Source organism: Ambystoma mexicanum, chromosome 1p (assembly GCF_040938575.1).
Source record: "Ambystoma mexicanum isolate Mex_15411 chromosome 1p, UKY_AmexF1_1, whole genome shotgun sequence".
Lineage (NCBI taxonomy): Eukaryota > Metazoa > Chordata > Amphibia > Caudata > Ambystomatidae > Ambystoma > Ambystoma mexicanum.
The window spans coordinates 1028597130-1028620041 of NC_090921.1; the positions used below are offsets into that span (position 1 = coordinate 1028597130).

The 22912-nt window shown below is 41.3% G+C and overlaps 9 non-coding genes across 9 annotated transcripts; all 9 read right to left on the minus strand.

Annotated features, from left to right (window-relative positions):
- Nucleotides 1-320: 320 nt before the first annotated feature.
- Nucleotides 321-406, minus strand: TRNAY-GUA (transfer RNA tyrosine (anticodon GUA)). The gene is given in 2 exon segments: nt 321-356; nt 370-406. It is a non-coding gene; the product is annotated as a tRNA-Tyr (tRNA).
- A 3743-nt stretch (nt 407-4149) lies between these two features.
- TRNAY-GUA (transfer RNA tyrosine (anticodon GUA)) lies at nt 4150-4235 on the minus strand. Its single transcript is given in 2 exon segments — nt 4150-4185; nt 4199-4235. It is a non-coding gene; the product is annotated as a tRNA-Tyr (tRNA).
- Nucleotides 4236-5440: 1205 nt separating this feature from the next.
- TRNAY-GUA (transfer RNA tyrosine (anticodon GUA)) lies at nt 5441-5526 on the minus strand. The gene is given in 2 exon segments: nt 5441-5476; nt 5490-5526. It is a non-coding gene; the product is annotated as a tRNA-Tyr (tRNA).
- A 3142-nt stretch (nt 5527-8668) lies between these two features.
- Nucleotides 8669-8754, minus strand: TRNAY-GUA (transfer RNA tyrosine (anticodon GUA)). The gene is given in 2 exon segments: nt 8669-8704; nt 8718-8754. It is a non-coding gene; the product is annotated as a tRNA-Tyr (tRNA).
- A 2466-nt stretch (nt 8755-11220) lies between these two features.
- On the minus strand, nt 11221-11306 carry TRNAY-GUA (transfer RNA tyrosine (anticodon GUA)). Its single transcript is given in 2 exon segments — nt 11221-11256; nt 11270-11306. It is a non-coding gene; the product is annotated as a tRNA-Tyr (tRNA).
- A 560-nt stretch (nt 11307-11866) lies between these two features.
- On the minus strand, nt 11867-11952 carry TRNAY-GUA (transfer RNA tyrosine (anticodon GUA)). The gene is given in 2 exon segments: nt 11867-11902; nt 11916-11952. It is a non-coding gene; the product is annotated as a tRNA-Tyr (tRNA).
- Nucleotides 11953-18873: 6921 nt separating this feature from the next.
- On the minus strand, nt 18874-18959 carry TRNAS-GGA (transfer RNA serine (anticodon GGA)). Its single transcript is given in 2 exon segments — nt 18874-18909; nt 18923-18959. It is a non-coding gene; the product is annotated as a tRNA-Ser (tRNA).
- A 1206-nt stretch (nt 18960-20165) lies between these two features.
- Nucleotides 20166-20251, minus strand: TRNAS-GGA (transfer RNA serine (anticodon GGA)). The gene is given in 2 exon segments: nt 20166-20201; nt 20215-20251. It is a non-coding gene; the product is annotated as a tRNA-Ser (tRNA).
- A 1206-nt stretch (nt 20252-21457) lies between these two features.
- On the minus strand, nt 21458-21543 carry TRNAY-GUA (transfer RNA tyrosine (anticodon GUA)). The gene is given in 2 exon segments: nt 21458-21493; nt 21507-21543. It is a non-coding gene; the product is annotated as a tRNA-Tyr (tRNA).
- Nucleotides 21544-22912: the final 1369 nt, after the last annotated feature.

Here is a 22912-nt window from a genome sequence, read left to right on the forward strand (position 1 = left end):
AGTATTCAGCCGTGTTGGGCCTTGACAATATTTTAATATCTTGGATGGTGTATACTGTTCTCTCATTTCCCTTGAGAAATCAAGATTGTCAAGGGGATTCTGCTGTTTTGCCAGTTCATAGCAAGAGATGGGGATCCGAATCACCTCACAGGAAACCAATGAAGATTGGTGTTGGACAGAAACATAACGTGGCCACAGCCTCAAAGCAAAAGGCATCTATTTTCAGTGATGAAATATAATATAATTATAAATTGTCTGTTATTTTATTTTCCAAGTATTTTACTTTCAGAGTATTCAATAAAATTTGCATTTGGCAAAAGTCCTTCGAGCCGGATTTGAACCAGCGACCTAAGGATGCCTGTTTTACCACTACAGTCCTCCGCTCTACCAACTGAGCTATCGAAGGCTTGGCAAATCATTCTCTAGCAAACTCAATACGAGCTTCCACTTCAACCGTCGACTTGTAAACATCTCTTGCAATTCGTGCAAAATACTACAAATTTGGCTTGTGAGGTTCCCGAATTGAGTAAAAGCACATCAGTTCCCAATTAAAAAAATGACCCCCTCCGCAGTCTCCCGCATGTTAATGACCACCATACTAAGGGGGAAAAGTTGAAAGGCGGCGCCTCACAGGCCATCTCCTCAGAGTATTCAGCCGTGTTGGGCCTTGACAATATTTTAATATCTTGGATGGTGTATAGTGTTCTCTCATTTCCCTTGAGAAATCAAGATTGTCAAGGGGATTCTGCTGTTTTGCCAGTTCATAGCAAGAGATGGGGATCCAAAACACCTGACAGGAAACCAATGAAGATTCGTGTTGGACAGAAAAATAACGTGGCCACAGCCTCAAAGCAAAAGGCATCTATTTTCAGTGATGAAATATAATATAATTATAAATTGTCTGTTATTTTACTTTCCAAGTATTTTACTTTCCAAGTATTCAATCAAATGTGCATTTGGCAAAAGTCCTTTGAGCCGGATTTGAACCAGCGACCTAAGGATGCCTGTTTTACCACTACAGTCCTCCCCTCTACCAACTGAGCTATCGAAGGCTTGGCAAATCAACTCTAGCAAACTCAATACGAGCTTCCACTTCAACCGTCGACTTGTAAACATCTCTTGCAATTCGTGCAAAATACTACAAATTTGGCTTGTGAGGTTCCCGAATTGAGTAAAAGCACATCAGTTCCCAATTAAAAAAATGACCCCCTACGCAGTCTCCCGCATGTTACTGACCACCATACTAAGGGGGAAAAGTTGAAAGGCGGCACCTCACAGGCCATCTCCTCAGAGTATTCAGCCGCGTTGGGCCTTGACAATATTTTAATATCTTGGATGGTGAATAGTGTTCTCTCATTTCCCTTGAGAAATCAAGATTGTCAAGGGGATTCTGCTGTTTTGCCAGTTCATAGCATGAGATGGGGATCCAAAACACCTCACAGGAAACCAATGAAGATTCGTGTTGGACAGAAAAATAACATGGTCACAGCCTCAAAGCAAAAGGCATTTATTTTCAGTGATGAAATATAATATAATTATAAATTGGCTGTTATTTTACTTTCCAAGTATTTTACTTTCCAAGTATTCAATAAAATGTGCATTTGGCAAAAGTCCTTTGAGCCGGATTTGAACCAGCGACGAGCTATCGAAGGCTTGGCAAATCATTCTCTAGCAAACTCAATACGAGCTTCCACTTCAACCGTCGACTTGTAAACATCTCTTGCAATTCGTGCAAAATACTACAAATTTGGCTTGTGAGGTTCCCGAATTGAGTAAAAGCACATCAGTTCCCAGTTAAAAAAATGACCCCCTCCGCAGTCTCCCGCATGTTACTGACCACCATACTAAGGGGGAAAAGTTGAAAGGCGGCGCCTCACAGGCCATCTCCTCAGAGTATTCAGCCGTGTTGGGCCTTGACAATATTTTAATATCTTGGATGGTGTATAGTGTTCTCCCATTTCCCTTGAGAAATCAAGATTGTCAAGGGGATTCTGCTGTTTTGTCAGTTCATAGCAAGAGATGGGGATCCAAAACACCTCACAGGAAACCAACGAAGATTGGTGTCGGACAGAAACATAACGTGGCCACAGCCTCAAAGCAAAAGGCATCTATTTTCAGTGATGAAATATAATATAATTATAAATTGTCTATTATTTTATTTTCCAAGTATTTTACTTTCCAAGTATTCAATAAAATGTGCATTTGGCAAAAGTCCTTCAATCCGGATTTCAACCAGCAACCTAAGGATGCCAGTTTTACCACGACAGTCCTCCGCTCTACCAACTGAGCTATCGAAGGCTTGGCAAATCAGTCTTTAGCAAGCTCAATACGAGCTTCCACTTCAACCGTTGACATGCAAACATCTATTGCAATTCGTGCAAAATACTACAAATTTGGCTTGTGAGGTTCCCGAATTGAGTAAAAGCACATCAGTTCCCAATTAAAAAAATGACCCCCTCCGCAGTCTCCCGCATGTTACTGACCACCATACTAAGGGGGAAAAGTTGAAAGGCGCGCCTCACAGGCCATCTCCTCAGAGTATTCAGCCGTGTTGGGCCTTGACAATATTTTAATATCTTGGATGGTGTATAGTGTTCTCCCATTTCCCTTGAGAAATCAAGATTGTCAAGGGGATTCTGCTGTTTTGTCAGTTCATAGCAAGAGATGGGGATCCAAAACACCTCACAGGAAACCAACGAAGATTGGTGTCGGACAGAAACATAACGTGGCGACAGCCTCAAAGCAAAAGGCATCTATTTTCAGTGATGAAATATAATATAATTATAAATTGTCTGTTATTTTATTTTCCAAGCATTTTACTTTCCAAGTATTCAATAAAATTTGCATTTGGCAGAAGTCCTTCAATCTGGATTTGAACCAGCGACCTAAAGATGCCTGTTTTACCACTACAGTCCTCTGCTCTACCAACTGAGCTATCGAAGGCTTGGCAAATCAGTCTCTAGCAAGCTCAATACGAGCTTCCACTTCAACCGTCGACTTGTAAACATCTCTTGCAATTCGTGCAAAATACTACAAATTTGGCTTGTGAGGTTCCCGAATTGAGTAAAAGCACATCAGTTCCCAATTAAAAAAATGACCCCCTACGCAGTCTCCCGCATGTTACTGACCACCATACTAAGGGGGAAAAGTTGAAAGGCGGCACCTCACAGGCCATCTCCTCAGAGTATTCAGCCGCGTTGGGCCTTGACAATATTTTAATATCTTGGATGGTGAATAGTGTTCTCTCATTTCCCTTGAGAAATCAAGATTGTCAAGGGGATTCTGCTGTTTTGCCAGTTCATAGCATGAGATGGGGATCCAAAACACCTCACAGGAAACCAATGAAGATTCGTGTTGGACAGAAAAATAACATGGTCACAGCCTCAAAGCAAAAGGCATTTATTTTCAGTGATGAAATATAATATAATTATAAATTGGCTGTTATTTTACTTTCCAAGTATTTTACTTTCCAAGTATTCAATAAAATGTGCATTTGGCAAAAGTCCTTCGAGCCGGATTTGAACCAGCGACCTAAGGATGCCTGTTTTACCACTACAGTCCTCCGCTCTACCAACTGAGCTATCCAAGGCTTGGCAAATCAGTCTCTAGCAAGCTCAATACGAGCTTTCACTTCAACCGTCGACATTCAAACATCTCTTGCAATTCGTGCAAAATACTACAAATTTGGCTTGTGAGGTTCCCGAATTGAGTAAAAGCACATCAGTTCCCAATTAAAAAAATGACCCCCTACGCAGTCTCCCGCATGTTACTGACCACCATACTAAGGGGGAAAAGTTGAAAGGCGGCACCTCACAGGCCATCTCCTCAGAGTATTCAGCCGCGTTGGGCCTTGACAATATTTTAATATCTTGGATGGTGAATAGTGTTCTCTCATTTCCCTTGAGAAATCAAGATTGTCAAGGGGATTCTGCTGTTTTGCCAGTTCATAGCAAGAGATGGGGATCCAAAACACCTCACAGGAAACCAATGAAGATTCGTGTTGGACAGAAAAATAACGTGGCCACAGCCTCAAAGCAAAAGGCATCTATTTTCAGTGATGAAATATAATATAATTATAAATTGTCTGTTATTTTACTTTCCAAGTATTTTACTTTCCAAGTATTCAATAAAATGTGCATTTGGCAAAAGTCCTTCGAGCCGGATTTGAACCAGCGACCTAAGGATGCCTGTTTTACCACTACAGTCCTCCGCTCTACCAACTGAGCTATCGAAGGCTTGGCAAATCAACTCTAGCAAACTCAATACGAGCTTCCACTTCAACCGTCGACTTGTAAACATCTCTTGCAATTCGTGCTAAATACTACAAATTTGGCTTGTGAGGTTCCCGAATTGAGTAAAAGCACATCAGTTCCCAATTAAAAAAATGACCCCCTCCGCAGTCTCCCGCATGTTACTGACCACCATACTAAGGGGGAAAAGTTGAAAGGCGGCACCTCATAGGCCATCTCCTCAGAGTATTCAGCCGCGTTGGGCCTTGACAATATTTTAATATCTTGGATGGTGTATAGTGTTCTCTCATTTCCCTTGAGAAATCAAGATTGTCAAGGGGATTCTGCTGTTTTGCCAGTTCATAGCAAGAGATGGGGATCCAAAACACCTCACAGGAAACCAATGAAGATTCGTGTTGGACAGAAAAATAACGTGGTCACAGCCTCAAAGCAAAAGGCATCTATTTTCAGTGATGAAATATAATATAATTATAAATTGTCTGTTATTTTACTTTCCAAGTATTTTACTTTCCAAGTATTCAATAAAATGTGCATTTGGCAAAAGTCCTTCGAGCCAGATTTGAACCAGCGACCTAAGGATGCCTGTTTTACCACTACAGTCCTCCGCTCTACCAACTGCGCTATCGAAGGCTTGGCAAATCAGTCTCTAGCAAGCTCAATACGAGCTTCCACTTCAACCGTCGACATTCAAACATCTCTTGCAATTCGTGCAAAATACTACAAATTTGGCTTGTGAGGTTCCCGAATTGAGTAAAAGCACATCAGTTCACAATTAAAAAAATGACCCCCTCCACAGTCTCCCGCATGTTACTGACCACCATACAAAGGAGGAAAAGTTGAAAGGCGGCGCCTCACAGGCCATCTCCTCAGAGTATTCATCAGTATTCGGCCTTGACAATATTTTAGTATCTTGGATGGTGTATAGTGTTCTCCCATTTCCCTTGAGAAATCAAGATTGTCAAGGGGATTCTGCTGTTTTGTCAGTTCATAGCAAGAGATGGGGATCCAAAATACCTCACAGGAAACCAACGAAGATTGGTGTCGGACAGAAAAATAACATGGCCACAGCCTCAAAGCAAAAGGCATCTATTTTCAGTGATGAAATATAATATAATTATAAATTGTCTGTTATTTTACTTTCCAAGTATTTTACTTTCCAAGTATTCAATAAAATGTGCATTTGGCAAAAGTCCTTCGAGCCGGATTTGAACCAGCGACCTAAGGATGCCTGTTTTACCACTACAGTCCTCCGCTCTACCAACTGAGCTATCGAAGGCTTGGCAAATCATTCTCTAGCAAACTCAATACAAGCTTCCACTTCAACCGTCGACTTGTAAACATCTCTTGTAATTCGTGCAAAATACTACAAATTTGGCTTGTGAGGTTCCCGAATTGAGTAAAAGCATATCAGTTCCCAATTAAAAAAATTACCCCCTCCGCAGTCTCCCGCATGTTACTGACCACCATACTAAGGGGGAAAAGTTGAAAGGCGGCACCTCACAGGCCATCTCCTCAGAGTATTCAGCCGCGTTGGGCCTTGACAATATTTTAATATCTTGGATGGTGTATAGTGTTCTCTCATTTCCCTTGAGAAATCAAGATTGTCAAGGGGATTCTGCTGTTTTGCCAGTTCATAGCAAGAGATGGGGATCCAAAACACCTCACAGGAAACCAATGAAGATTCGTGTTGGACAGAAAAATAACGTGGTCACAGCCTCAAAGCAAAAGGCATCTATTTTCAGTGATGAAATATAATATAATTATAAATTGTCTGTTATTTTACTTTCCAAGTATTTTACTTTCCAAGCATTCAATAAAATGTGCATTTGGCAAAAGTGCTTTGAGACGGATTTGAACCAGCAACCTAAGGATGCCTGTTTTACCACTACAGTCCTCCGCTCTACCAACTGAGCTATCAAAGGCTTGGCAAATCATTCTCTAGCAAACTCAATACGAGCTTCCACTTCAACCGTCGACTTGTAAACATCTCTTGCAATTCGTGCAAAATACTACAAATTTGGCTTGTGAGGTTCCCGAATTGGGTAAAAGCACATCAGTTCCCAATTAAAAAAATGACCCCCTCCGCAGTCTCCCGCATGTTACTGACCACCATACTAAGGGGGAAAAGTTGAAAGGCGCGCCTCACAGGCCATCTCCTCAGAGTATTCAGCCGTGTTGGGCCTTGACAATATTTTAATATCTTGGATGTTGTATAGTGTTCTCCCATTTCCCTTGAGAAATCAAGATTGTCAAGGGGATTCTGCTGTTTTGTCAGTTCATAGCAAGAGATGGGGATCCAAAACACCTCACAGGAAACCAATGAAGATTGGTGTTGGACAGAAACATAACGTGGCGACAGCCTCAAAGCAAAAGGCATCTATTTTCAGTGATGAAATATAATATAATTATAAATTGTCTGTTATTTTATTTTCCAAGCATTTTACTTTCCAAGTATTCAATAAAATTTGCATTTGGCAAAAGTCCTTCAATCTGGATTTGAACCAGCGACCTAAGGATGCCTGTTTTACCACTACAGTCCTCTGCTCTACCAACTGAGCTATCGAAGGCTTGGCAAATCAGTCTCTAGCAAGCTCAATACGAGCTTCCACTTCAACCGTCGACATTCAAACATCTCTTGCAATTCGTGCAAAATACTACAAATTTGGCTTGTGAGGTTCCCGAATTGAGTAAAAGCACATCAGTTCCCAATTAAAAAAATGACCCCCTCCGCAGTCTCCCGCATGTTACTGACCACCATACTAAGGGGGAAAAGTTGAAAGGCGGCACCTCACAGGCCATCTCCTCAGAGTATTCAGCCGTGTTGGGCCTTGACAATATTTTAATATCTTGGATGGTGTATAGTGTTCTCTCATTTCCCTTGAGAAATCAAGATTGTCAAGGGGATTCTGCTGTTTTGCCAGTTCATAGCAAGAGATGGGGATCCAAAACACCTGACAGGAAACCAATGAAGATTCGTGTTGGACAGAAAAATAACGTGGCCACAGCCTCAAAGCAAAAGGCATCTATTTTCAGTGATGAAATATAATATAATTATAAATTGTCTGTTATTTTACTTTCCAAGTATTTTACTTTCCAAGTATTCAATAAAATGTGCATTTGGCAAAAGTCCTTCGAGCCGGATTTGAACCAGCGACCTAAGGATGCCTGTTTTACCACTACAGTCTTCCGCTCTACCAACTGAGCTATCGAAGGCTTGGCAAATCAACTCTAGCAAACTCAATACGAGCTTCCACTTCAACCGTCGACTTGTTAACATCTCTTGCAATTCGTGCAAAATAATACAAATTTGGCTTGTGAGGTTCCCGAATTGAGTAAAAGCACATCAGTTCCCAATTAAAAAAGTGACCCCCTCCGCAGTCTCCCGCATGTTACTGACCACCATACTAAGGGGGAAAAGTTGAAAGGCGGCACCTCACTGGCCATCTCCTCAGAGTATTCAGCCGCGTTGGGCCTTGACAATATTTTAATATCTTGGATGGTGTATACTGTTCTCTCATTTCCCTTGAGAAATCAAGATTGTCAAGGGGATTCTGCTGTTTTGCCAGTTCATAGCAAGAGATGGGGATCCAAAACACCTGACAGGAAACCAATGAAGATTCGTGTTGGACAGAAAAATAACGTGGTCACAGCCTCAAAGCAAAAGGCATCTATTTTCAGTGATGAAATATAATATAATTATAAATTGTCTGTTATTTTACTTTCCAAGTATTTTACTTTCCAAGTATTCAATAAAATGTGCATTTGGCAAAAGTCCTTCGAGCCAGATTTGAACCAGCGACCTAAGGATGCCTGTTTTACCACTACAGTCCTCGGCTCCACCAACTGAGCTATCGAAGGCTTGGCAAATCATTCTCTAGCAAGCTCAATACGAGCTTCCACTTCAACCGTCGACATTCAAACATCTCTTGCAATTCGTGCAAAATACTACAAATTTGGCTTGTGAGGTTCCCGAATTGAGTAAAAGCACATCAGTTCCCAATTAAAAAAATGACCCCCTCCTCAGTCTCCCACATGTTAATGACCACCATACTAAGGGGGAAAAGTTGAAAGGCGGCCCCTCACAGGCCATCTCCTCAGAGTATTCAGCCGTGTTGGGCCTTGACAATATTTTAATATCTTGGATGGTGTATAGTGTTCTCTCATTTCCCTTGAGAAATCAAGATTGTCAAGGGGATTCTGCTGTTTTGCCAGTTCATAGCAAGAGATGGGGATCCAAAACACCTCACAGGAAACCAATGAAGATTCGTGTTGGACAGAAAAATAACGTGGCCACAGCCTCAAAGCAAAAGGCATCTATTTTCAGTGATGAAATATAATATAATTATAAATTGTCTGTTATTTTACTTTCCAAGTATTTTACTTTCCAAGTATTCAATAAAATGTGCATTTGGCAAAAGTCCTTCGAGCCGGATTTGAACCAGCGACCTAAGGATGCCTGTTTTACCACTACAGTCCTCCGCTCTACCAACTGAGCTATCGAAGGCTTGGCAAATCAACTCTAGCAAACTCAATACGAGCTTCCACTTCAACCGTCGACTTGTAAACATCTCTTGCAATTCGTGCTAAATACTACAAATTTGGCTTGTGAGGTTCCCGAATTGAGTAAAAGCACATCAGTTCCCAATTAAAAAAATGACCCCCTCCGCAGTCTCCCGCATGTTACTGACCACCATACTAAGGGGGAAAAGTTGAAAGGCGGCACCTCATAGGCCATCTCCTCAGAGTATTCAGCCGCGTTGGGCCTTGACAATATTTTAATATCTTGGATGGTGTATAGTGTTCTCTCATTTCCCTTGAGAAATCAAGATTGTCAAGGGGATTCTGCTGTTTTGCCAGTTCATAGCAAGAGATGGGGATCCAAAACACCTCACAGGAAACCAATGAAGATTCGTGTTGGACAGAAAAATAACGTGGTCACAGCCTCAAAGCAAAAGGCATCTATTTTCAGTGATGAAATATAATATAATTATAAATTGTCTGTTATTTTACTTTCCAAGTATTTTACTTTCCAAGTATTCAATAAAATGTGCATTTGGCAAAAGTCCTTCGAGCCGGATTTGAACCAGTGACCTAAAGATGCCTGTTTTACCACTACAGTCCTCCGCTCTACCAACTGAGCTATCGAAGGCTTGGCAAATCAACCTCTAGCAAGCTCAATACGAGCTTCCACTTCAACCGTCGACATTCAAACATCTCTTGCAATTCGTGCAAAATACTACAAATTTGGCTTGTGAGGTTCCCGAATTGAGTAAAAGCACATCAGTTCACAATTAAAAAAATGACCCCCTCCGCAGTCTCCCGCATGTTACTGACCACCATACAAAGGAGGAAAAGTTGAAAGGCGGCGCCTCACAGGCCATCTCCTCAGAGTATTCATCAGTGTTCGGCCTTGACAATATTTTAATATCTTGGATGGTGTATAGTGTTCTCCCATTTCCCTTGAGAAATCAAGATTGTCAAGGGGATTCTGCTGTTTTGTCAGTTCATAGCAAGAGATGGGGATCCAAAATACCTCACAGGAAACCAAAGAAGATTGGTGTTGGACAGAAAAATAACGTGGCCACAGCCTCAAAGCAAAAGGCATCTATTTTCAGAGATGAAATATAATATAATTATAAATTGTCTGTTATTTTACTTTCCAAGTATTTAATAAAATGTGCATTTGGCAAAAGTCCTTCGAGCTGGATTTGAACCAGCAACCTAAGGATGCCTGCTTTACCACTACAGTCCGCAGCTCTACCAACTGAGCTATCGAAGGCTTGACAAATCGTTTTCTAGCAAACTCAATACGAGCTTTCACTTCAACCGTCGACTTGAAAACATCTCTTGCAATTCGTGCAAAATACTAAAAATTTGGCTTGTGACGTTCCCGAATTGAGTAAAAGCATATCAGTTCCCAATTAAAAAAATGACCCCCTCCGCAGTCTCCCGCATGTTACTGACCACCATACTAAGGGGGAAAAGTTGAAAGGCGGCGCCTCACAGGCCATCTCCTCAGAGTATTCAGCCGTGTTGGGCCTTGACAATATTTTAATATCTTGGATGGTGTATAGTGTTCTCTCATTTCCCTTGAGAAATCAAGATTGTCAAGGGGATTCTGCTGTTTTGCCAGTTCATAGCAAGAGATGGGGATCCAAAACACCTGACAGGAAACCAATGAAGATTCGTGTTGGACAGAAAAATAACGTGGCCACAGCCTCAAAGCAAAAGGCATCTATTTTCAGTGATGAAATATAATATAATTATAAATTGTCTGTTATTTTACTTTCCAAGTATTTTACTTTCCAAGTATTCAATAAAATGTGCATTTGGCAAAAGTCCTTCTAGCCGGATTTGAACCAGCGACCTAAGGATGCCTGTTTTACCACTACAGTCCTCCGCTCTACCAACTGAGCTATCGAAGGCTTGGCAAATCAACTCTAGCAAACTCAATACGAGCTTCCACTTCAACCGTCGACTTGTAAACATCTCTTGCAATTCGTGCAAAATACTACAAATTTGGCTTGTGAGGTTCCCGAATTGAGTAAAAGCATATCAGTTCCCAATTAAAAAAAATGACCCCCTCTGCAGTCTCCCGCATGTTACTGACCACCATACTAAGGGGGAAAAGTTGAAAGGCGCGCCTCACAGGCCATCTCCTCAGAGTATTCAGCCGTGTTGAGCCTTGACAATATTTTAATATCTTGGATGGTGTATAGTGTTCTCTCATTTTCCTTGAGAAATCAAGATTGTCAAGGGGATTCTGCTGTTTTGCCAGTTCATAGCAAGAGATGGGGATCAAAAAAACACCTCACAGGAAACCAAAGAAGATTGGTGTTGGACAGAAAAATAACTTGGCCACAGCCTCAAAGCAAAAGGCATCTATTTTCAGTGATGAAATATAATATAATTATAAATTGTCTGTTATTTTACTTTCCAAGTATTTAATAAAATGTGCATTTGGCAAAAGTCCTTCGAGCCGGATTTGAACCAGCGACCTAAGGATGCCTGTTTTACCACTACAGTCCTCCGCTCTACCAACTGAGCTATCGAAGGCTTGACAAATCGTTTTCTAGCAAACTCAATACGAGCTTTCACTTCAACCGTCGACTTGTAAACATCTCTTGCAATTCGTGCAAAATACTACAAATTTGGCTTGTGACGTTCCCGAATTGAGTAAAAGCATATCAGTTCCCAATTAAAAAAATGACCCCCTCCGCAGTCTCCCGCATGTTACTGACCACCATACTAAGGGGGAAAAGTTGAAAGGCGGCGCCTCACAGGCCATCTCCTCAGAGTATTCAGCCGTGTTGGGCCTTGACAATATTTTAATATCTTGGATGGTGTATACTGTTCTCTCATTTCCCTTGAGAAATCAAGATTGTCAAGGGGATTCTGCTGTTTTGCCAGTTCATAGCAAGAGATGGGGATCCGAATCACCTCACAGGAAACCAATGAAGATTGGTGTTGGACAGAAACATAACGTGGCCACAGCCTCAAAGCAAAAGGCATCTATTTTCAGTGATGAAATATAATATAATTATAAATTGTCTGTTATTTTATTTTCCAAGTATTTTACTTTCAGAGTATTCAATAAAATTTGCATTTGGCAAAAGTCCTTCGAGCCGGATTTGAACCAGCGACCTAAGGATGCCTGTTTTACCACTACAGTCCTCCGCTCTACCAACTGAGCTATCGAAGGCTTGGCAAATCATTCTCTAGCAAACTCAATACGAGCTTCCACTTCAACCGTCGACTTGTAAACATCTCTTGCAATTCGTGCAAAATACTACAAATTTGGCTTGTGAGGTTCCCGAATTGAGTAAAAGCACATCAGTTCCCAATTAAAAAAATGACCCCCTCCGCAGTCTCCCGCATGTTAATGACCACCATACTAAGGGGGAAAAGTTGAAAGGCGGCGCCTCACAGGCCATCTCCTCAGAGTATTCAGCCGTGTTGGGCCTTGACAATATTTTAATATCTTGGATGGTGTATAGTGTTCTCTCATTTCCCTTGAGAAATCAAGATTGTCAAGGGGATTCTGCTGTTTTGCCAGTTCATAGCAAGAGATGGGGATCCAAAACACCTGACAGGAAACCAATGAAGATTCGTGTTGGACAGAAAAATAACGTGGCCACAGCCTCAAAGCAAAAGGCATCTATTTTCAGTGATGAAATATAATATAATTATAAATTGTCTGTTATTTTACTTTCCAAGTATTTTACTTTCCAAGTATTCAATCAAATGTGCATTTGGCAAAAGTCCTTTGAGCCGGATTTGAACCAGCGACCTAAGGATGCCTGTTTTACCACTACAGTCCTCCCCTCTACCAACTGAGCTATCGAAGGCTTGGCAAATCAACTCTAGCAAACTCAATACGAGCTTCCACTTCAACCGTCGACTTGTAAACATCTCTTGCAATTCGTGCAAAATACTACAAATTTGGCTTGTGAGGTTCCCGAATTGAGTAAAAGCACATCAGTTCCCAATTAAAAAAATGACCCCCTACGCAGTCTCCCGCATGTTACTGACCACCATACTAAGGGGGAAAAGTTGAAAGGCGGCACCTCACAGGCCATCTCCTCAGAGTATTCAGCCGCGTTGGGCCTTGACAATATTTTAATATCTTGGATGGTGAATAGTGTTCTCTCATTTCCCTTGAGAAATCAAGATTGTCAAGGGGATTCTGCTGTTTTGCCAGTTCATAGCATGAGATGGGGATCCAAAACACCTCACAGGAAACCAATGAAGATTCGTGTTGGACAGAAAAATAACATGGTCACAGCCTCAAAGCAAAAGGCATTTATTTTCAGTGATGAAATATAATATAATTATAAATTGGCTGTTATTTTACTTTCCAAGTATTTTACTTTCCAAGTATTCAATAAAATGTGCATTTGGCAAAAGTCCTTTGAGCCGGATTTGAACCAGCGACGAGCTATCGAAGGCTTGGCAAATCATTCTCTAGCAAACTCAATACGAGCTTCCACTTCAACCGTCGACTTGTAAACATCTCTTGCAATTCGTGCAAAATACTACAAATTTGGCTTGTGAGGTTCCCGAATTGAGTAAAAGCACATCAGTTCCCAGTTAAAAAAATGACCCCCTCCGCAGTCTCCCGCATGTTACTGACCACCATACTAAGGGGGAAAAGTTGAAAGGCGGCGCCTCACAGGCCATCTCCTCAGAGTATTCAGCCGTGTTGGGCCTTGACAATATTTTAATATCTTGGATGGTGTATAGTGTTCTCCCATTTCCCTTGAGAAATCAAGATTGTCAAGGGGATTCTGCTGTTTTGTCAGTTCATAGCAAGAGATGGGGATCCAAAACACCTCACAGGAAACCAACGAAGATTGGTGTCGGACAGAAACATAACGTGGCCACAGCCTCAAAGCAAAAGGCATCTATTTTCAGTGATGAAATATAATATAATTATAAATTGTCTATTATTTTATTTTCCAAGTATTTTACTTTCCAAGTATTCAATAAAATGTGCATTTGGCAAAAGTCCTTCAATCCGGATTTCAACCAGCAACCTAAGGATGCCAGTTTTACCACGACAGTCCTCCGCTCTACCAACTGAGCTATCGAAGGCTTGGCAAATCAGTCTTTAGCAAGCTCAATACGAGCTTCCACTTCAACCGTTGACATGCAAACATCTATTGCAATTCGTGCAAAATACTACAAATTTGGCTTGTGAGGTTCCCGAATTGAGTAAAAGCACATCAGTTCCCAATTAAAAAAATGACCCCCTCCGCAGTCTCCCGCATGTTACTGACCACCATACTAAGGGGGAAAAGTTGAAAGGCGCGCCTCACAGGCCATCTCCTCAGAGTATTCAGCCGTGTTGGGCCTTGACAATATTTTAATATCTTGGATGGTGTATAGTGTTCTCCCATTTCCCTTGAGAAATCAAGATTGTCAAGGGGATTCTGCTGTTTTGTCAGTTCATAGCAAGAGATGGGGATCCAAAACACCTCACAGGAAACCAACGAAGATTGGTGTCGGACAGAAACATAACGTGGCGACAGCCTCAAAGCAAAAGGCATCTATTTTCAGTGATGAAATATAATATAATTATAAATTGTCTGTTATTTTATTTTCCAAGCATTTTACTTTCCAAGTATTCAATAAAATTTGCATTTGGCAGAAGTCCTTCAATCTGGATTTGAACCAGCGACCTAAAGATGCCTGTTTTACCACTACAGTCCTCTGCTCTACCAACTGAGCTATCGAAGGCTTGGCAAATCAGTCTCTAGCAAGCTCAATACGAGCTTCCACTTCAACCGTCGACTTGTAAACATCTCTTGCAATTCGTGCAAAATACTACAAATTTGGCTTGTGAGGTTCCCGAATTGAGTAAAAGCACATCAGTTCCCAATTAAAAAAATGACCCCCTACGCAGTCTCCCGCATGTTACTGACCACCATACTAAGGGGGAAAAGTTGAAAGGCGGCACCTCACAGGCCATCTCCTCAGAGTATTCAGCCGCGTTGGGCCTTGACAATATTTTAATATCTTGGATGGTGAATAGTGTTCTCTCATTTCCCTTGAGAAATCAAGATTGTCAAGGGGATTCTGCTGTTTTGCCAGTTCATAGCATGAGATGGGGATCCAAAACACCTCACAGGAAACCAATGAAGATTCGTGTTGGACAGAAAAATAACATGGTCACAGCCTCAAAGCAAAAGGCATTTATTTTCAGTGATGAAATATAATATAATTATAAATTGGCTGTTATTTTACTTTCCAAGTATTTTACTTTCCAAGTATTCAATAAAATGTGCATTTGGCAAAAGTCCTTCGAGCCGGATTTGAACCAGCGACCTAAGGATGCCTGTTTTACCACTACAGTCCTCCGCTCTACCAACTGAGCTATCCAAGGCTTGGCAAATCAGTCTCTAGCAAGCTCAATACGAGCTTTCACTTCAACCGTCGACATTCAAACATCTCTTGCAATTCGTGCAAAATACTACAAATTTGGCTTGTGAGGTTCCCGAATTGAGTAAAAGCACATCAGTTCCCAATTAAAAAAATGACCCCCTACGCAGTCTCCCGCATGTTACTGACCACCATACTAAGGGGGAAAAGTTGAAAGGCGGCACCTCACAGGCCATCTCCTCAGAGTATTCAGCCGCGTTGGGCCTTGACAATATTTTAATATCTTGGATGGTGAATAGTGTTCTCTCATTTCCCTTGAGAAATCAAGATTGTCAAGGGGATTCTGCTGTTTTGCCAGTTCATAGCATGAGATGGGGATCCAAAACACCTCACAGGAAACCAATGAAGATTCGTGTTGGACAGAAAAATAACATGGTCACAGCCTCAAAGCAAAAGGCATTTATTTTCAGTGATGAAATATAATATAATTATAAATTGGCTGTTATTTTACTTTCCAAGTATTTTACTTTCCAAGTATTCAATAAAATGTGCATTTGGCAAAAGTCCTTCGAGCCGGATTTGAACCAGCGACCTAAGGATGCCTGTTTTACCACTACAGTCCTCCGCTCTACCAACTGAGCTATCCAAGGCTTGGCAAATCAGTCTCTAGCAAGCTCAATACGAGCTTTCACTTCAACCGTCGACATTCAAACATCTCTTGCAATTCGTGCAAAATACTACAAATTTGGCTTGTGAGGTTCCCGAATTGAGTAAAAGCACATCAGTTCACAATTAAAAAAATGACCCCCTCCGCAGTCTCCCGTATGTTACTGACCACCATACTAAGGAGGAAAAGTTGAAAGGCGGCGCCTCACAGGCCATCTCCTCAGAGTATTCATCAGTGTTGGGCCTTGACAATATTTTAATATCTTGGATGGTGTATAGTGTTCTCCCATTTCCCTTGAGAAATCAAGATTGTCAAGGGGATTCTGCTGTTTTGTCAGTTCATAGCAAGAGATGGGGATCCAAAATACCTCACAGGAAACCAACGAAGATTGGTGTCGGACAGAAAAATAACGTGGCCACAGCCTCAAAGCAAAAGGCATCTATTTTCAGTGATGAAATATAATATAATTATAAATTGTCTTTTATTTTACTTTCCAAGTATTTTACTTTCCAAGTATTCAATAAAATGTGCATTTGGCAAAAGTCCTTTGAGCCGGATTTGAACCAGCTACGAGCTATCGAAGGCTTGGCAAATCATTCTCTAGCAAACTCAATACGAGCTTCCACTTCAACCGTCGACTTGTAAACATCTCTTGCAATTCGTGCAAAATACTACAAATTTGGCTTGTGAGGTTCCCGAATTGAGTAAAAGCACATCAGTTCCAAGTTAAAAAAATGACCCCCTCCGCAGTCTCCCGCATGTTACTGACCACCATACTAAGGGGGAAAAGTTGAAAGGCGGCGCCTCACAGGACATCTCCTCAGAGTATTCAGCCGTGTTGGGCCTTGACAATATTTTAATATCTTGGATGGTGTATAGTGTTCTCCCATTTCCCTTGAGAAATCAAGATTGTCAAGGGGATTCTGCTGTTTTGTCAGTTCATAGCAAGAGATGGGGATCCAAAACACCTCACAGGAAACCAACGAAGATTGGTGTCGGACAGAAACATAACGTGGCCACAGCCTCAAAGCAAAAGGCATCTATTTTCAGTGATGAAATATAATATAATTATAAATTGTCTATTATTTTATTTTCCAAGTATTTTACTTTCCAAGTATTCAATAAAATGTGCATTTGGCAAAAGTCCTTCAATCCGGATTTCAACCAGCGACCTAAGGATGCCAGTTTTACCACGACAGTCCTCCGCTCTACCAACTGAGCTATCGAAGGCTTGGCAAATCAGTCTTTAGCAAGCTCAATACGAGCTTCCACTTCAACCGTCGACATGCAAACATCTATTGCAATTCGTGCAAAATACTACAAATTTGGCTTGTGAGGTTCCCGAATTGAGTAAAAGCACATCAGTTCCCAATTAAAAAAATGACCCCCTCCGCAGTCTCCCGCATGTTACTGACCACCATACTAAGGGGGAAAAGTTGAAAGGCGCGCCTCACAGGCCATCTCCTCAGAGTATTCAGCCGTGTTGGGCCTTGACAATATTTTAATATCTTGGATGGTGTATAGTGTTCTCCCATTTCCCTTGAGAAATCAAGATTGTCAAGGGGATTCTGCTGTTTTGTCAGTTCATAGCAAGAGATGGGGATCCAAAACACCTCACAGGAAACCAACGAAGATTGGTGTCGGACAGAAACATAACGTGGCGACAGCCTCAAAGCAAAAGGCATCTATTTTCAGTGATGAAATATAATATAATTATAAATTGTCTGTTATTTTATTTTCCAAGCATTTTACTTTCCAAGTATTCAATAAAATTTGCATTTGGCAAAAGTCCTTCAATCTGGATTTGAACCAGCGACCTAAGGATGCCTGTTTTACCACTACAGTCCTCTGCTCTACCAACTGAGCTATCTAAGGCTTGGCAAATCAGTCTCTAGCAAGCTCAATACGAGCTTTCACTTCAACCGTTCAAACATCTCTTGCAATTCGTGCAAAATACTACAAATTTGGCTTGTGAGGTTCCCGAATTGAGTAAAAGCACATCAGTTCACAATTAAAAAAATGACCCCCTCCGAGGTCTCCCGCATGTTACTGACCACCATACTAAGGGGGAAAAGTTGAAAGGCGGCGCCTCACAGGCCATCTCCTCAGAGTATTCAGCTGTGTTGGGCCTTGACAATATTTTAATATCTTGGATGGTGTATAGTGTTCTCTCATTTCCCTTGAGAAATCAAGATTGTCAAGGGGATTCTGCTGTTTTGCCAGTTCATAGCAAGAGATGGGGATCCAAAACACCTCACATGAAACCAATGAAGATTCGTGTTGGACAGAAACATAACGTGGCCACAGCCTCAAAGCAACAGGCATCTATTTTCAGTGATGAAATATAATATAATCATAAATTGTCTGTTATTTTACTTTCCAAGTATTTTATTTTCCAAGTATTCAATAAAATTTGCATTTGGCAAAAGTCTTTCGAGCTGGATTCGAACCAGCGACCTAAGGATGCCTGTTGTACTACTACAGTCCTCTGCTCTACCAACTGAGCTATCGAAGGCTTGGCAAATCATTCTCTAGCAAACTCAATACGAGCTTCCACTTCAACCGTCGACTTGTAAACATCTCTTGCAATTCGTGCAAAATACTACAAATTTGGCTTGTGAGGTTCCCGAATTGAGTAAAAGCACATCAGTTCCCATTTAAAAAAATGACCCCCTCCGCAGTCTCCCGCATGTTACTGACCACCATACTAAGGGGGAAAAGTTGAAAGGCGGCACCTCACAGGCCATCTCCTCAGAGTATTCAGCCGCGTTGGGCCTTGACAATATTTTAATATCTTGGATGGTGTATAGTGTTCTCTCATTTCCCTTGAGAAATCAAGATTGTCAAGGGGATTCTGCTGTTTTGCCAGTTCATAGCAAGAGATGGGGATCCAAAACACCTCACAGGAAACCAATGAAGATTCGTGTTGGACAGAAAAATAACGTGGTCACAGCCTCAAAGCAAAAGGCATCTATTTTCAGTGATGAAATATAATATAATTATAAATTGTCTGTTATTTTACTTTCCAAGTATTTTACTTTCCAAGTATTCAATAAAATATGCATTTGGTAAAAGTCCTTCGAGCCGGATTTGAACCAGTGACCTAAGGATGCCTGTTTTACCACTCCAGTCCTCCGCTCTACCAACTGAGCTATCGAAGGCTTGGCAAATCATTCTCTAGCAAGCTCAATACGAGCTTCCACTTCAACCGTCGACATTCAAACATCTCTTGCAATTCGTGCAAAATACTACAAATTTGGCTTGTGAGGTTCCCGAATTGAGTAAAAGCACATCAGTTCACAATTAAAAAAATTACCCCCTCCGCAGTCTCCCGCATATTACTGACCACCATACAAAGGAGGAAAAGTTGAAAGGCGGCGCCTCACAGGCCATCTCCTCAGAGTATTCATCAGTGTTCGGCCTTGACAATATTTTAATATCTTGGATGGTGTATAGTGTTCTCCCATTTCCCTTGAGAAATCAAGATTGTCAAGGGGATTCTGCTGCTTTGTCAGTTCATAGCAAGAGATGGGGATCCAAAATACCTCACAGGAAACCAACGAAGATTGGTGTCGGACAGAAAAATAACGTGGCCACAGCCTCAAAGCAAAAGGCATCTATTTTTAGTGATGAAATATAATATAATTATAAATTGTCTGTTATTTTACTTTCCAAGTATTTTACTTTCCAAGTATTCAATAAAATGTGCATTTGGCAAAAGTCCTTCGAGCCGGATTTGAACCAGCGACCTAAGGACGCCTGTTTTACCACTACAGTCCTCAGCTCTACCAACTGAGCTATCGAAGGCTTGGCAAATCATTCTCTAGCAAACTCAATACGAGCTTCCACTTCAACCGTCGACTTGTAAACATCTCTTGCAATTCGTGCAAAATACTACAAATTTGGCTTGTGACGTTCCCGAATTGAGTAAAAGCACATCAGTTCCCAATTAAAAAAATGACCCCCTCCGCAGTCTCCCGCATGTTACTGACCACCATACTAAGGGGGAAAAGTTGAAAGGCGGCACCTCACAGGCCATCTCCTCAGAGTATTCAGCCGCGTTGGGCCTTGACAATATTTTAATATCTTGGATGGTGAATAGTTTTCTCTCATTTCCCTTGAGAAATCAAGATTGTCAAGGGGATTCTGCTGTTTTGCCAGTTCATAGCATGAGATGGGGATCCAAAACACCTCACAGGAAACCAACGAAGATTGGTCTCGGACAGAAAAATAACGTGGCCACAGCCTCAAAGCAAAAGGCATCTATTTTCAGTGATGAAATATAATATAATTATAAATTGTCTGTTATTTTACTTTCCAAGTATTTTACTTTCCAAGTATTCAATAAAATATGCATTCGGTAAAAGTCCTTCGAGCCGGATTTGAACCAGTGACCTAAGGATGCCTGTTTTACCACTCCAGTCCTCCGCTCTACCAACTGAGCTATCGAAGGCTTGGCAAATCATTCTCTAGCAAGCTCAATACGAGCTTCCACTTCAACCGTCGACATTCAAACATCTCTTGCAATTCGTGCAAAATACTACAGATTTGGCTTGTGAGGTTCCCGAATTGAGTAAAGGCACATCAGTTCACAATTAAAAAAATTACCCCCTCCGCAGTCTCCCGCATGTTACTGACCACCATACAAAGGAGGAAAAGTTGAAAGGCGGCGCCTCACAGGCCATCTCCTCAGAGTATTCATCAGTGTTCGGCCTTGACAATATTTTAATATCTTGGATGGTGTATAGTGTTCTCCCATTTCCCTTGAGAAATCAAGATTGTCAAGGGGATTCTGCTGCTTTGTCAGTTCATAGCAAGAGATGGGGATCCAAAATACCTCACAGGAAACCAACGAAGATTGGTGTCGGACAGAAAAATAACGTGGCCACAGCCTCAAAGCAAAAGGCATCTATTTTTAGTGATGAAATATAATATAATTATAAATTGTCTGTTATTTTACTTTCCAAGTATTTTACTTTCCAAGTATTCAATAAAATGTGCATTTGGCAAAAGTCCTTCGAGCCGGATTTGAACCAGCGACCTAAGGACGCCTGTTTTACCACTACAGTCCTCAGCTCTACCAACTGAGCTATCGAAGGCTTGGCAAATCATTCTCTAGCAAACTCAATACGAGCTTCCACTTCAACCGTCGACTTGTAAACATCTCTTGCAATTCGTGCAAAATACTACAAATTTGGCTTGTGACGTTCCCGAATTGAGTAAAAGCACATCAGTTCCCAATTAAAAAAATGACCCCCTCCGCAGTCTCCCGCATGTTACTGACCACCATACTAAGGGGGAAAAGTTGAAAGGCGGCACCTCACAGGCCATCTCCTCAGAGTATTCAGCCGCGTTGGGCCTTGACAATATTTTAATATCTTGGATGGTGAATAGTTTTCTCTCATTTCCCTTGAGAAATCAAGATTGTCAAGGGGATTCTGCTGTTTTGCCAGTTCATAGCATGAGATGGGGATCCAAAACACCTCACAGGAAACCAACGAAGATTGGTGTCGGACAGAAAAATAACGTGGCCACAGCCTCAAAGCAAAAGGCATCTATTTTCAGTGATGAAATATAATATAATTATAAATTGTCTGTTATTTTACTTTCCAAGTATTTTACTTTCCAAGTATTCAATAAAATGTGCATTTGGCAAAAGTCCTTCGAGCCGGATTTGAACCAGCGACCTAAGGATGCCTGTTTTACCACTACAGTCCTCTGCTCTACCAACTGAGCTATCGAAGGCTTGGCAAATCATTCTCTAGCAAACTCAATACGAGCTTCCACTTCAACCGTCGACTTGTAAACATCTCTTGCAATTCGTGCAAAATACTACAAATTTGGCTTGTGACGTTCCCGAATTGAGTAAAAGCACATCAGTTCCCAATTAAAAAAATGACCCCCTCCGCAGTCTCCCGCATGTTACTGACCACCATACTAAGGGGGAAAAGTTGAAAGGCGGCACCTCACAGGCCATCTCCTCAGAGTATTCAGCCGCGTTGGGCCTTGACAATATTTTAATATCTTGGATGGTGAATAGTTTTCTCTCATTTCCCTTGAGAAATCAAGATTGTCAAGGGGATTCTGCTGTTTTGCCAGTTCATAGCATGAGATGGGGATCCAAAACACCTCACAGGAAACCAATGAAGATTCGTGTTGGACAGAAAAATAACATGGTCACAGCCTCAAAGCAAAAGGCATTTATTTTCAGTGATGAAATATAATATAATTATAAATTGGCTGTTATTTTACTTTCCAAGTATTTTACTTTCCAAGTATTCAATAAAATGTGCATTTGGCAAAAGTCCTTCGAGCCGGATTTGAACCAGCGACCTAAGGATGCCTGTTTTACCACTACAGTCCTCCGCTCTACCAACTGAGCTATCCAAGGCTTGGCAAATCAGTCTCTAGCAAGCTCAATACGAGCTTCCACTTCAACCGTCGACATTCAAACATCTCTTGCAATTCGTGCAAAATACTACAAATTTGGCTTGTGAGGTTCCCGAATTGAGTAAAAGCACATCAGTTCACAATTAAAAAAATGACCCCCTCCGCAGTCTCCCGCATGTTACTGACCACCATACTAAGGAGGAAAAGTTGAAAGGCGGCGCCTCACAGGCCATCTCCTCAGAGTATTCATCAGTGTTGGGCCTTGACAATATTTTAATATCTTGGATGGTGTATAGTGTTCTCCCATTTCCCTTGAGAAATCAAGATTGTCAAGGGGATTCTGCTGTTTTGTCAGTTCATAGCAAGAGATGGGGATCCAAAATACCTCACAGGAAACCAACGAAGATTGGTGTCGGACAGAAAAATAACGTGGCCACAGCCTCAAAGCAAAAGGCATCTATTTTCAGTGATGAAATATAATATAATTATAAATTGGCTGTTATTTTACTTTCCAAGTATTTTACTTTCCAAGTATTCAATAAAATGTGCATTTGGCAAAAGTCCTTCGAGCCGGATTTGAACCAGCGACGAGCTATCGAAGGCTTGGCAAATCATTCTCTAGCAAACTCAATACGAGCTTCCACTTCAACCGTCGACTTGTAAACATCTCTTGCAATTCGTGCAAAATACTACAAATTTGGCTTGTGAGGTTCCCGAATTGAGT